The sequence below is a fragment of the Styela clava genome, chromosome 6, assembly GCF_964204865.1.
Source record: "Styela clava chromosome 6, kaStyClav1.hap1.2, whole genome shotgun sequence".
Lineage (NCBI taxonomy): Eukaryota > Metazoa > Chordata > Ascidiacea > Stolidobranchia > Styelidae > Styela > Styela clava.
The window spans coordinates 10,651,944-10,667,196 of NC_135255.1; positions in this window are offsets into that span (position 1 = coordinate 10,651,944).

Consider the following 15,253-nt stretch of genomic DNA (forward strand, 5'->3'; position numbering starts at 1 on the left):
TCTAACCAATGACCAGCACAGCTATAGCTTAACCTAACCCTTTGTTAGGATATCAATGCACACCAAAGGCGTGGAATGGTGGATTTTAACGACATGTGTAAGCATTGGAATAATGGATACCTCTGTCATCGGATATCTATATTGAAACAGTCGTTTTGTTCAACCGCTTTGTAAACGGTGTGCGGTTACGCTTTCAAGAAAATTGTATATTTAATTACCATTTTGCTCGGTTTAAAATTTGATTGTATTTCCAAAATGAGTAACCCTCATAAATAGTATGTTTAATTTGCTTATTGTTTTCAAGAGTATTGTTGGGTTACCATTCTTGGTATATGGACAAATATTATGGACAAAAAGCAAGTGTGATGATTCTACCAGAAAATCTACAGATTTAGGCATATTTGCACATATACCTGTACTATTAGTTTATACTATTCCTTCACTTACAACCCCATGTTTTACGGTGTTACAGACTTGTGCGAAACTTATCATACATATGCTGTGTCGTCTTCAATCTAAATATAGTTGTGTCACAGCTCATCTGTCAAGCTTGTCCCCAAATCACATCTTAACATGCTTGAATTTGTCAAATTGAGTCAAAGTTTTTCATAATTGGCTAGAACAGTGGTGTGCAAAGTGCGGCCCGCGGGCCAAATGTGGCCCGCAAGAAAAATTGAGCGGCCCGCGGAGAAGTGCCAATTAGGAATGGTGTGCGGGGAGCGAATTACAAAAAGAAACTATTTTGTGCCTGCAACTAATAGGAAGCCAATGTTAAATGAAAGTGCGGCCCACGTTTTTACCCAGTTTATGGTATCTGGCCCGCCTGCGAAAAAGGCTGAACACATCTGAGCTAGAATAATATTGAAATAGGACTGCGTAAACTGTTAGGTGCTTAAAATTTTTATTGTGAATTTGGCACGCAACTTACGAAACTTGGTGGACAGTATTTTGTGTTAATATGACTTTCGTCCCTTTGTTAATTCTTCCTATGAATTTGTAGTAAATTTCATTCAGTTATCAAGTGCACACATTTCAATTTTTCAGCGATTATCGGAAAACTTCTTGGAAATTGGATTACCTTTTTTCGTTCAAATCCAATTTCTTATATATATATATTTATATATATATATATATATGCTGTATATTATTTAAAAAGTCCCCTTTTCAGCAATGCCAAATGCTTGTCTATAATTTGTTTACAAATTCGTTTGATCCCCGCATTTTTGGAATAAGTCGTGGGCATACCTTCAACTCTGTCTCCCCAAACATAGGTTAGCCTTTTGCTGAGTATACCCGGCAATGTGAACGCTAACCTGGACTGTAAAACACTCAAAGCTACTTATCTATATGGCAGGTGTCGCTAGTAGTTAGTTAAGCGAACCATAGATATCTGTTACAAAAGTGAAGAATCGTAACGGCAGAGATTGTATCACACATAGCAATTTTCCGTATATTAAAACGCATTGTACACCACCAAGACTCTTATAAACCCCCGGACACGCTAGTTGTGCGTCTGAGTTGGCAATTAGAAATGTCAGACCCCCAACCTTTTAAATATTCTTGGCTTCGCCCTTGGTTGGACCTAATTATGCTATCGTCGTATGCTAAAAATCTCGGATTCGAATCACATGCCCTCACCCAAAATGCAATAAATTTAGTGGACAGTGTCAACACGGAAATTCGCGACTGTTGAAATGCAGGCGCAAATGTCCTGCAGTTGTACATGGTACATCTCTTACATTACACAATATTGTTGTTTGGTGGAAATCTATCTAAATTACATCACAGCGGATGAAGCAGGCAACGAGACGTAATAAGATGAACAGTAATCTAAAAAAAATGTCATCATACTATTTTCATCATATTACTTTCGCTAAAATAATATCATTCAGCCAGTGGAAATATAGTTAACAACATTATTACATATCAGTTGCTCTGTATGAAACAAAATTTTCACGTCAAATCTAAGCAAAAAGCTCGGTTGAGTGGAGATTGGATATATAATGACGATAAACACACACAAAAAAAGTTAAAATTTCGAATAATGGTCATGATTCCAGAATGAAATAGGATACAAACCGATGTTTTTATTGTAGTAAATTACCTTTTTTTTTAATTTTCACGGTCAATTCTTTTGAGGACGATCGTTTGAATTTACGACTTACGTAACACTTTAACGACTTTTATTGTCGGATGTCTTGCTGTAACCATAATTCAATAACACATCGTCGTTTTTTGGTCTTCGTGCTATTTACTTTAAAGTTTTCTTTTAGGGTGGTTTTATCGCTATTTCAAAAAGATCATAGCCATGGCGCTACGCAAGTTATTTATGGAATATTTACCTACTGTAAATAATATGCCACCGTCAAAAACGACCAAGGAATGCTAGTAGAGTAAATAACTTTATACCTTGTATTCAATCCTCCCCTAATTCAAATATTAAACGGTGACATGTAAGATAGCACCTACGAGATCGAGTATTTTCTAGAATCTAGATCCATAGGGAAGTACGTGGAGGAGTTGTGAGGTATATTGTTAGTCGATTCTCATAAAAAAAATATGAAATTCTTGGAAACGAATATGAACTGTATGCTTTTTAGTTACAGTAGATATAATCTAAAATGTGGTAATAATAAATATAAAGGTAACCCTTGTAGGTAAAACGAACAGCATATCATAGCATCAAAATTATTGCTGATTTTATGACACACGAGTGATCGCTTTAATTAATTAACAACGTATAAAACACTCACCAAACATAGACAGCATCTGTTGTTGATAGCATCATTGGGCTCAAATGTTGATCATGGCATAACGCCAGTTTTTTAATTAACTAGCAAATAAGAGCTTGTTGGACACAAAGTAGGATTATAGAAAAGTGTTGCTGTTGTATTAGGACGAAAATTTACTTCACTCTACGTTTATTGGACTAGTCAACATAGCTTAAATATTAGCTGAGGATAAAAATGCACTACCGAAAAATCCAAATATTTGCAATTGTGTCCTAAGTTTTCTGCGCTTCCACAGTCCGTTGTTTTACCTCAAAAATTATCGGGTGATCAAATTTTGCGCCAAAACATTCGTTTGAATATCCAACAAATTTATGATAAAATATTTCTATTTTGCTTGAGAGTTGTTGTGAACGAATCCAACCAAAATGTTTAAAAAAAGTCTGGTAAAATGACATATAAGGAAATCTAACACAGATTTGAATTATGCAAAAGGAATGACTGCCCTAACATTAGAGAACAATACATGTTGTTGATTTAAGTTGACGGCTTTTAACATTCAATAGGTTTCAGCAACACGATGAAATCCATTAAAACAAGTCGGATAAATGTGCACTTAAAGTACACATTTTAATGGGCTCTAGATGACTTAACGTTAAAAGGAGTACTAATTCTACAGTTCAAACAAAATTTCATTCGTAGTGATGCTGGTACGAATTGAACTTAAAAGATTGAAGGCCATGAAACAGCGATAACGCAACGAGTGTTAATTATTTTCGAGGCGAAAGATTTTTTTTTCATTCTGAATTTTACAGTAAAATACGCATTAGGATTAACGTAGGGAGGAGTATAACAATTAGTTGAAAATCTAGATCTATGCTGAACAATTGTGATATTTGTGTCGGTGATACTATAAAATAAAGCATATATCGGCTTATTGTAGCAAAATTGATAATTTAAACAAAAGCTATGGCGATGATATATTTGCCAGGCGGAATTTCTTTTTTCCAGTACAATGCGGAGTGAGTTTATACGGAAGACTGGTGGAGTATTCGTGATTGTGGATATTTAACTCATCCAGGTTTAACTCGATGAAAAGCAAGTAATGAACTATAGTTAATTTTAGGTTTTTCGAGTTAATGAAGGAAAATGTTTAATTGAATTAGTATTTTAATTTCAATATTGACTTTGAGGAACTTCTTTTTGAAATGAGTTTTTGAAGTTAGATTAGATTTATTCAGCTTTACTGTGAAGCTATTCCAAGTAGCTCAAATAGATAATAAAATCTCACAAGAGCTTGAGTATTTTAGATTGAATCAAAAACCCATTCATAAGTATCCATCCCCACCCTAGAATTTTCCTTTTGTTGTGGAGTGCAAACAAAAGCGTTTGTGATTACCACTTTTGGAAATGTCAAAAATTACAAAGTCTATTGAATTCTCGTTCTATCAAATATTTAATCTTGGGTCAAACACAAAAATCGATAGTATACCCTTTTGACAAAGTCTTGTATGTTTAATATAGATTTTAATGTAATGGGGATTGTTGATGAGTATAAAATCGGTAGGAATATATATATTTAGCACAAATTCCATCTTTGAACTCATTATATTTAGTAATTAATAATTTTAAAACATACTGAAATAAATAATTGCCGAGAATAGACAGAGAGAGACTTTAGAGACCCATATGAAGTTAATACTCCATCTATTTCTCAAGCATGGTACTAATTATTATTATCCCTTTGTCCCAAACTTTGTTTGCTTTAGGCGTCGTCCCCGGCACAATCATAAACTCTTTAAAGTTTAGTTTATGAAACCTGTATTTGCTGGATTGTATATTTAGCGGAATACCTCAGCGAGTTTGCAAGGGTGATGTCGAGGAAATCTTCTGTATTTTTGGTGCTAAATCAGGTTTATCGTAGATTATGGATAAGGATACCAAATATAATTATTCAGCAAAAATTTTTGTAGATATATACCATGTGTGGGCAAAGTTTTTAAATCAGGGGCCAAAAATTTTGCCCACCTAAACTGGCGGGCCATATAAGTGTGGTGTAAAATGTTACATTTTATGAAAAGAATTATATTGACAGTATTACAAAACAAAACGACAAGCGCACAAGGCGAAAAAGATGCCTGAAAAGCACGCCGTCGGGTCGAGAAAGCGGAAAAACGTGAAGTTTTGTTAACGTCCCATAACATGAAAGTCTGTGGCAACATGAAATATAACTTACACAGTCTACGATCAAAATCCAACACGCCTACTGAACCATACAGATTTCAATAACAAAAACTATGTAGTGCATGCAGAATTGGTTAAAAGCAGAAATTTATGGCAGCATCCAGCGGGCCAGATTCAATCACCCAACGGGTAGGATTTGGCCCGCGGGCCGTAGTTCGCTCTTGTCAGATATATACGTTCAGATGATGTGTCAAAGGTTACTTTTAACGTTGCAAATGGCGAAACACTGATTTATAATTAGAACTTGTCTTCAATTTAAAATACACTGTATGCTGATGCACTTTACCTAAATATAGCAGTGATCCTTTACCATTAAGGTATATAAAATGTAAATCGGATGTTATAACAGATTTCAATATTTATAAAATAAACTCGATAACATAGTTTAGTAGTTAGCACGTTAGAGTTAAAACTATGTCCGTGTCGCACATCTTATATTATAATGACAAGCCCACTACCCCACTCAGGATGTGATCAATAGTTTAGGTCGGTGATTTTCAACCACGGTTTCGCCATTACGGTCCACGAGTACAGCAATTTTACATTCGAAACCGATGAACTGTATTATTATATGTATATTGTTAATCAAATATAATCCAATACACGGATATAGAATAATCATATTATAAATATGTTCGATGTGTTCCGCGGAATATTAATAATAACAAATATAATCATATAATCGATTGCACATGGGTTACTAGATCCTCTGGAATGTATCCTTCGGGGTTCCGCACCTCCAACAAGGTCGAAAAACACTGGTTCAGGCAGTATGTTCCCCAGCTTTTCTCTTTAGGGGGGCTGTTTCAAAATTTAGGGGGTGGTAAATAATTTGCTATTAGAGATAAAACTTGGCTATTTGCATTCTTGAAAAAGTGGTATGTATTTAAGAAACGATGTACATGGGGGCCCCCCAAGTTGATTGCCGGCGAGCCAAAATCCACAGCAGAATGAAATTGTAGGGCCAGAAAAGGGGAGCGAGGAAAAGTGCGGGACGCCACGGATGAGAAAATTTTGAGAAATAGGCACCAAAATAGGCTCTAAGCTTGATTTTAGATACACCTAGCATCGCAGTTTGTTATGTAATAAAATCAATAATTATAATATTTACCTGATAGAATTCTCGGGGAATAGATAACAAGCACGGCTTTCAACCGAAAATATATACTACTACGTTTCAACAAGTAATTTGCAACTGATAGTGACTAATGAAGTTACTTGCTCATCTGGCATTGTATGAATGGCTACTTATGGCTTGTTTTGTTACACATTTCTAATTTTTTTGAACATGTTTGTTTGACTTTTGTATGAATTAAATTTTGAAATACGCTCGTCAACTGATCATGATGTCGCATAATGTTGTATTCCTTCAGAACTGAAATATTTTGTAAGGAGACAAATCGCTGAAGTTTGATTCTTTTCGATAAAGAAATAAAAACGCTGTCATTCACCTAAAAAACGTCTGTTTTCAGTTCCTAGTTTTCGTTTTGTGACATCTTTAAGCTTTCTTAATATATGGCTGATATCTAAAATACTGCAGTGTGTAATCATAATACCCATACCTATACATAAGATACCGGAATAATTCAATTGTTACGAAATGTGATAACTGTGATAATGATGTAACAATAGACGGTATCTAAAACTCAAAAGGTACCACATGAAGGGTTAAACTATTTCACTCAAGTTCGGCGGGCCATTTAAAATCGTCACGCGGGCCGTAATTGACCCGCAGACTGCGGTTTAGAACCCCTCAGTGTTGAATCGCACCTCAAAATTAGGGAGGAGGGTTTGAAATTTTAGGGGGGGTGTTCACCCCCTATAGGGGGGGGGGGGGGGGGGGGGGGTGTAGGGAAATCACTGGGTTCAGGCAATGCCGAGCCGAAAAGATAACGGTACTTGCAATAATAGTTGCCCCTTGCAAGGCAGTGGCTGTCAGAGTAGTTTTCGTAGTTGAAGGCATGAAAATTTTTTGTATAAAAATAAATAACGTTTTTTCCTAACGTGATTTATTTCCAGCATAAATTATTAAGTTGATGATTATTACGCCACTATACATTCCAACCCGCATGACTTCTATTTAACCCATGGGGAATTTATTATTGACGTACTGTTGCAAAATAAATATATCAATGCTTTTGAACTGCATAGATCAATAATCCTATTTATTTTCGTCGTTTGTAATAACTTTGGGGGACTGTGGAAAAATTAGAAATATTTGATGTGCGTCAGCAAGTGGAAGATACAAAATTGGTCGACATTAGTATGGAGATAAAAGTTAATTTCAGTTAACTAATTTAATGATTGGATTGCCCAAATGCAGTTGTTATTATTTTTGGCGTGGAGATTCGCGTTTTTACATTGCGAAGTATCAATTTTTATATTTTTAGACTGGGCATCAATCAGCTTTTTTCAGTTTTAAGATGTTTTTAGGGACTTTTAGGGACAAAGATTTGTAAAGTAAAGGCATAAATATTTATTGCGTCCTTCGTGGCTTTGTGCAGTTTATCATGTTTTATCGTGCATGGGGAAGTGTAAAGTTAAAAGGCCATCGAATGATACAGCAAACCGTACACGCCTCTCGAAGGTCAGGAATGGAACAAATTTACCATATTATCGTTCCAAATGCACGGACTTAACCTGCAATTATTTCCTTTCCTTTTTTAAATTTGAACAACTGTGTTTGTGATCGCAGGTCTGTTTCTCTTAGCATACTGATCGTTCATTCAAATGCATTGTATGCACCGATTAATAATGCAGGGTAAAAATCAAAAGCAAAAAAAAATCTAGCAAATTTGAACACGTAAGAAAAGGAAACACGTCATGCTCAAATTGGATTCGTGTATAAATCGCATTATATGACCAATCTTGAAGATTGATAAAAGATATACTTTCCTACAAAGTTATTATGAAATATTACAAATACTCAGAAACCGTCTTTTCAATTTAAATAATAATCCAAAACTAATTGACGTATGCGAAATATCATTATCAGGTCGTACAAAAAGTAAAATTTTCATGTCATGAAACTAATGTGCAAGAGTTGTGTAATAAATCGATAAATATTGCAACAAAACTATATGTTAACGAGTCCCAGGTTGATATATTTTCGATATGATAGTCGTGAGTGATGTAGTGTTCTCAACTAAAATGTTTTCTAGTTTTAAACAGTGAAATGTAATTTTTATTTCGTATATGTTGTACATCGTTCCCCAGAAATAGGCTAAAATGTTTTGCTAAAATTCAACCGAACATGCTTTTTAAAAAAATGTAAAATTTGGCGAATTTTATATACAACAAATCATTAATACGTACATGTCTCAAACAACACATCAGGGTTAATGTGTTTTCTTATCTACGTGTGTAATATTTATCAAAATTTCTAGCGCAACTTCATAATTTAGGTGTCAACCGGTACTTTATTTGAACGTTTTAAATAAAAATTTTGTTCTACTGCTAACATAATCAATATTATGTTCCAGCTTTTATAGTTTTAAAATATGTTTTTAGCGTTATGTCAATTTTATATAAAATAAGAAAGCAATGACACAACTATTTTCTATCATTTCAGTATTTGTTATTGACTTTTGACGTGCGCTGTTATTCACAATATGGTAAACACATATATCGAATGGTTTGGAGGATAAAGACGATTCATCGATCGGATAAATATTTTATCAAGGGTTAATTGCTTTGGAAAACATCGCTAGAATCCAATACTCCTGCGGTTTGAACCCAATTATTATGTTACGTAAGCTTTTAAAAATACCAGTAAATTTATAGAATAATTTTGTATCATCCTATACACAACTGAGTAAAAAACACGGGATCACCTTTCTTTCAAACTGTGAAACAAATACAAATTTCTGAAAGAATTCGAATATTGCCAGTTAAATTTACATGCGTTTTAAAAGTAAAGTAGATGATATAAAATATATTCAGCTAGTAATGAATATTAAGCAGGATGACTGTATAATACTAAAAAAATTACCGTACATAAAATTTACAAAAATGAAAATTGTGTTTATCATTAGGTGATATCCTATAGCCACGCTGGTTTACCTGTATGAAAGCATATAATTTATCAGGGAAGATTGCTTGATGGATAAAATCGTGCAGGGTAAAAATGTTGATATCAAGCTTCTATCAAAATTTTAGAAATATGTGCCTCATTTATCATTACTAAATAATATTTGAGAATATGGGCTCGGAAGAAGACTTAGTTTTTACCTAGGGTTGAATTTAACAGATGTCATTTGTGACGTTGTTGTACTGTTTCGTTGTTTACCCACATCAGTTTCCTTCTGTTTTTGTTTTTACTCACTATGCTGTCTATCTTGTCCACTTAATTACCAAAATTAAACGTCAAATGACTCATTTTATCACTGTAAAATTGATTGCCAAATATAGTATAATATTTAGGTAATTCAGAAATATTTTCAGCTCATCATTTGAAGATAAATTATTTGGGGTGTATAAAGTATAGAAAGTAAGGATGCATTGGAAACATACTTGGTCGACCATTCTCCGAATGGTATCTTGTCTGGCTAAGAATTATATATCAACGTTATTCAAGTTAATTTTCTGATCTATTTCAACTCTGTTTATACGTCGAATGATAGAATGGTTATTTAGACTTGGAGTCTTGACTGTTGTAGAAATGGAGGTGCTGCTAAAATGTGGCATCTTACAATAGTGCTGGCCAGATGGAATCGAAAAACACGTAAATTGTCTCGTCATAATAAATTCTTAGTCTAACTTCTCGATGTGTGAAGTAACAGTAAAATGAAAAAATTCAAATTCGAATGTGAAACGATTGTATTATTATAGAGTTATCTATTCTAAAGTTAGAATAACGTTATCTTAGCACAAAAGTATTTCTTATGTGTTTGGTTTCACGGGATACGTCGTTAATGTGTGATTATTTGGCATATGCTAAACACCTTATTCAGAAAAGATAAGTGCAATTATCAAAGCCATGAAATAACCTTTATTTCTCGAGTGGAAGAATCGATTGGGAATATTTGTTTGCAGTTTTCAGGAAGGACAGACCTTTGCGTGCTTCAAGATCTGATAGATATCCATTGATTGACATTTTCTATAAAACAAACAGTGTGTTACCAAATGTTTCTTATGCTGACGTACATTCATAGTCATCGCTGATATATTAATTGAAACCACCAAGACAGATAGTATAATATACCACAAAAATAAATGAATAAATAAAAAATAAATTTTTTTTTGGTTATCAAGATTAGCACTGATTCAATCGTTTTAGCTTTAACACTGTAAAGTTGATGAATGTCACGCTGAATTTCATTATCAAATTTACTCTTTTTTGAAGAGAACTTCGTTAAATGTAACTAATTTTCAATTTAAAATCCTGACTTGAAATTTTGGTTTGAAGCAATATATTTATCTCGTTGCAGCTGAACTAATTCATTATAAACAGTATTTGTATTCTTCCTGAAAATGCTTTCTATTGCTTGTCGCAAACAAATCAAGTATTCTTTTTTAGAAATGTGGGTGTTTAGGTTCATTTTTGACGCTTGTTTTATTTTTATTCAAATGGGTATGATGAAGGGTAGAAGATATACGTACCACAAATATAATTTTTTTGCAACAATATGACAAAAAAATTTGGACATGATATTGAAAGCTATAGTAATCTTCTTTTTTAGAAGAATATTATGCACGGTTCATGTTAGATCTAGGATGCAATTCTCGTTCTCATAATCTGATATACAGGTAATAAGCTGTAGAATTGAAATTATCAATATAATTTCTTTGTCGGATGCTTTGAAAAATACTGAATAAATCAACCCGGAATTTATATGTACTTCTATTCGTATTGTGATAATTCCCATATCCGAAGATTCCGATTTATGTACGAGGCAGGATAGCTTCATTTTTATATCTTGTTTTATGTAACATTTTTCCGGTTGTTTTATTTTACACTTACAGTACAATGAATTTCGAGTACTATTTACAAAGTTTTTGGTGAACGAAGAAGCCCGAACTTGTCAATTATTTATGATGCAATTTTGAATGCAAAAGTAGGACTTATGTGACATGATGAATCGAAATGCGAGAATGGATTCCATGATTATCATACTCGTATTACTCAATAAAACGGGACGATTTAGATCTTATCAATGTATCTCAGGTATCAGTGCATTATACACGTTCAGATTTGTTTAGTTATTAGTTATTTGTTCTTTATTTTAGGTCATTACTTCTGTAGAACTGACAGTGACATATTGCCTTATTTATAAATTCTAGTAATTATTTTGATTAATTTGACATGCCATTGGGGGGTCGAACATGACTCAAATTTTTATTTCTGAGTTCAGATAAAAGGAGACAAGTGCGTTATAACTTTGGTAGTACTATTTATAGTTTAAAATAGCAGGGTGAAATCCAAAAATCGGAAAATGGATTTGTCTTTATAACGAGTAAGTTTCAACCATGGCGAAATACCACAAAATCCCGTTGTTGCACAAAGCGGTCGTCTCGGCGAGGTGTGACCAGAATATTTTCGAAGTTGTGTTGAATTACAATAATAGTCTAGGATTAAATTAGTAGAGTCAGATCACACATGAAGAGACCGTGGGATAATATTTAAGCTATAGAATAAACATGGGTTGAAATATCGATTATTGTACAAATGTTATTTAACGCTCACAGGTTATAGGATATTTTGACTAATTTAAAATATATAATAAAAAATACGATATTACCTTGTACCAGAAATTTTGCGAATAGTATCACTTTAATATAAGCTTAATATACTTCGCTTCTAAAAGATGAAAGTCAAAGACAAACGGTTGCAATACGCAAAGTTATGACATTTTAAGTTCTACGTATGGATAAACCATTATGAGTTGTTCAAAAATAGTAGTACTCTATCATTTACTACATATTATACCTATAAAAATATGCCAGTGCGATTTTGTAATTTTTCACTGGCGTAATCCTCTAGAATAAAAATGTTTCGTACCAATATGTGCGAGAGAAGGAGCCCACCGCTAATCACCAATGCATTCAAGCGCAAATTTCGCTCTTCACTCAATTATAAGTGAAAATGATCGTGTAAACGCTTCTAGATGTACTTGTTTATGAGCCCTCGTTCATATAACCATGGGTACAAAGATCACGTTTCTGTAGATACTCGTGATTTGGGGTTTACCACATAGGAAAATAGTCATATCATATACCTCAACAGAGGCTTAGATATAGCGAGTGCAATTGTACGAGATAAAAATTCGCTGCCATATTGCAACTAGAAAACGCGACGGTGCTGTCGTCCAAATGTATATACAAAGAGTCAATCCCGTACACCACAAACATTTTCTAAAGTATATTTGGGAAATTTACTTTAAACAACACTGACATCAACCAAGTAGAAATTTAAGTCCATATTTTTTGCTATTTCTCCTTGAACCTTCACCCTTTTTATCATAGTACGTAATGTAATGAAATAATCATTGAACAATTTGTTATTTTTGAAAATAACCCCAAGGCACAATGTGCGTGATATATGTACGCAAATGGGACGTATTATAACGTCTGTGACGATATTTTTAGATTTGTATACATTGTCCAGAACATTTTATCAAAATATTTGAATTGTAGCAATTTGTATGAGAGGTGATTATCAGTACACAGTATATTATTCTTAGCGTAATTGTATCCGATTTACGTAGATAATAGAGTGAATTTTACGCATTGTTTTGAGAAATTGACCACACAATAGAAAATCTGACGGTGATGTCTGCTAGGGCATTATTATGTCACATTCAAATGCGACCTAAACCAGACAGTTGGCAATCGATATCATAGTCTAAAATGCGTTAAATCCGTTTTTTATTGTATATAGCATTAAAAGTCTTGGTTAAGATGAAACGTATAGCATTCGCATTTTTATGACATTTTAACAGAAATTTTAATTTTTGCCATGGGCAATATCTGTAAAAGGAAGTATTGATTTTGTGTGAGGCAAGAAAAGGATATACAATTTGAAAATGTAAAGTTGAATGTAAGCATACCCAATCATTTTGTGAGAGGTCAGAGTAGAATATTCATGTCGAAATGAAACGTAGCGAAGGAATTAATATAGTTCTAATATAGAATATAGAAGCTATAGATAAAAATATAGAAGAAGGTAACCAAAAAGACTTTTCTAGATTCTGTTGAACTTGTATTTTTTTTTAATCGTTTTTAAGCTAGTTGACACTCCTCGCCCTCGGATACCTAACACCCACGTGCTTGCTAGTGTTACTTCAATAGCACATTCGTAAACGTTATTTCATTTTTGATAAACTTACAATATAAACGTATAATATTTTGATGATTATGGAGGGATTTAGGCAAAAAGGGCATCAAGGTTGTAGTTGCCATAGCAATCAAGTGAGAGAGAGTCATTAATTTGTAGATTTTAATTGTTTTGCTTAATTGTTGTTTTTGGGGTAGTTGTTGTCGGTAACAATACCGCAATTAATGCAACAGTCAATTTCAAGAATCGCTAGAATATATTACTTTTTTTATTTATTTCCCAAAAGGCGATGTATTTCACCAAAACTTTTCGGTTATATTTTAACTAAGTAAGAACATTTATTTATTCATATTGCTTGTCCTCACCGTACCGGCAACAATAAGTGACCTTCGTGTACATATATTTTAGCATTACTCTGTTGTAATTTTATTGGATTTTATTGCTGATTTATCATGTCGAATGACAGTAAACTGGGATCATTTCTCTAACAGTATCGTGGAATTGATTATAGGTAAAATTTGATATGCAGTCACTTTCTGGACAGTCATCACTATGAATTGAGTGACTCATAACGATTTTTTTTTGAATTATTAATAACTTGAATGAGAAGTCATAATCTAAATTACGTGAATTTTTGTTTAATATAGTTATGATATCAAAACAGTAATTGTTCTACTGTTTATAACGACTTGTAACCGGCGTAGGGCAACAAGTTTTCTCTCCGTAACGTGATTTGCTATGTCAGGTTTGCATGGATCTCGATCGAGAAATGTATGCTTTCACTACTGTTAGTATGATTCAATTCATTTATTCCGTTAGTACGTGTCGTGATTGTTAATCCGTTAAATAGCATTCTATGCGTGGATCCATACTCATTCTGCTTATTTATTATTTATGAAGAGAATTATGTTCTAGATTGTCAAGACTAAGTTACCGCACTAAAGCACTTGATAAATGCTATCGGCCAATAAATAACGTCACTGGTGACTCGTGCCTGCTGTTAAAAATGTGCAGAAAGTGTAGTTAAAATCGTCAATTATTTATAAAGTCTTTTGCTAAGCAGGTTTAATTACAAAGCAGGCTTTTGATAGACTGCGTTTTGATAGAATATCGTATTTTTATTTGCGCTAATTGATAGCATTGTTGCCTTCAATTTAGTAATATTCTGCAGTGCTGTAGTCATCAGTCTTTATGTCATCTGCAGTAAGAATCACATCAAAATGAACATGATTTTTTTGGCGTTTTTAGAATCCTCATTTAGGAATGACCGGATATTTTATTGAACATATGCATCTCATGTGTAAGGAATACAATATGGCACGCTTTTAAAAATTGAAATTAAATAATTTAACTACAGTGAGTTCACCATATAGTAAAGGTAGAGAATAGTAGGATAACATACATATGGTATGTATGAAATGTTCCAATTATGTGAAATTTTGAAAATTATTCGCTTATTTTTTATTGAAAAATCAGAATAATTTAAGTTTTTTACGTTGTTATACAGAAAAAAAGTGAAGCAAATTTGTGAACAAGTAAAACACAAATGCGGAAAAAACTGAATAAATCGTTTAACGGCGAATGTTGTCGCAAGTTAATTAAATCACACTATCAACCACAGTAGTAAAATCACACTATCCATCCGACGAAAATAGTGTTGTTTTGAGGAATAGTTCTTTTCAATATCACGAATCTGGGTATTGTTTTTATACTTTATGACTAGAAAGCTGTATTCCAATACTACTACAACAAAGAAAGCATGTATTCGCGAAATAGATCATAAACAAGACCGCCAGGGACCCTTTTCATGGCTAAAATGAGTAATATTGAGTACAATAATTTACAAGTACTATGGTCTCTATGAAATTGATGACAATGAAGACAATTAAAGGTCTTGCTTATCGACTCACTTCAGACAATTGTGAGAGATTATACTTAGCCAATGTTTTTTACTCTTTTTATTTACCTCTTTTATGCATTATACTTTCGATTACCAAAATAGATA